We start from the raw sequence: 1,106 nt of genomic DNA, 5'->3' as shown, positions 1-1,106 counted from the left end.
TGGCCAGCAGCCGCAGGGGAGTTGTAAGACAGACCTCTGGGGTTCCAGAGTGAAGCCATTTTTCTCACAGCAGAGAACCCTTGCTCTGGGTACCCCTGGAAATTGGCACGGGACACTGAGTGACTATGGGACTGAACCCCTCTATCAATATCTGAGTATTAGATGCACCAAGTTATGAGGTTGGGTAGTTCAATTACAATGGAAATGGCACATCTGGGGTCAAGCCTGAGTGTGTTCAAAGGCATGAGTGAAAAAGACTATACTTTCAGGGATCATTTTTATGGTTCGATACTAGAGAAGTTTCTCTGAACACATAGAGTACCCAAAACCATGAGGAGGAGGTGCCATAGACAAAAAACCAAAGATGAGACTTGAGTAACTTGCACGAACATGTGCCCCACGGAGTATGTCGACTTCTCTCAATGGACACCTATGGTTTTACGGGTAGAGACTCTCTCTGATCATCTGATGGAGACAGAGGAAACGGGGCCCGGCTCACTGATGGGTCAACGTGGCTCATCATCATGACTTCAAGACAGACTGTGCTGTGTTACACACCCAACCCGGATGGCCAGAAGGGACGTCAGTGCGAGGAAGTCCCCTGGGTGAGCAGAGCTGCAAGGAAAAGTGCCTTGAGAAAAGCATATACAAGCTGTGGTTCTAGAATGTCTTCGTCTCCAACAATTCGGTTCTCCACCAAGTTGTTCACACACACAAAAATGCCTCCATTGTTGAACAAAACTTCAGTTCTTGACCCAACATCCCTCTCATGCTGATAGAGCATGATTACTTTTTCAAACAAATCAATTTTCGAACAAATCGCCTTTTGAACAGCCTTGCAGAATGAATTAAGTTCAAGAACCAAGGACCCAGTGGTAATGATAATGGTCTGGCCATTTGGTCAAGGGCCAGAAAGGAAGAAAATGAGATCACGGTGACAGTGTCTGCGGAAAAGGTATATGAAAGGACTTATGATAATAGGCACACAGCAGGCAGTTCTTGGGGTCTCACGTTCATGTCTGCTCCTAGGGAGACATTGAACAACCAGGAAGGCAGGACAATGCAGCCTGTGGGTGTCAGCCAGCTCTCTCCATGGCCACTGGTGG

The 1,106-nt window shown here is 47.3% G+C and overlaps 1 pseudogene; it reads left to right on the top strand.

Moving 5' to 3' along the window:
* The first annotated feature begins 253 nt into the window (after positions 1–253).
* LOC114493510 lies at positions 254–427 on the top strand (annotated as a pseudogene).
* Positions 428–1,106: the final 679 nt, after the last annotated feature.

The sequence above is a fragment of the Phyllostomus discolor genome, chromosome 1 (assembly GCF_004126475.2).
Source record: "Phyllostomus discolor isolate MPI-MPIP mPhyDis1 chromosome 1, mPhyDis1.pri.v3, whole genome shotgun sequence".
Lineage (NCBI taxonomy): Eukaryota > Metazoa > Chordata > Mammalia > Chiroptera > Phyllostomidae > Phyllostomus > Phyllostomus discolor.
Note: the sequence above shows the minus strand (reverse complement) of the source record. Positions and strands in the feature narration are given on the sequence as shown.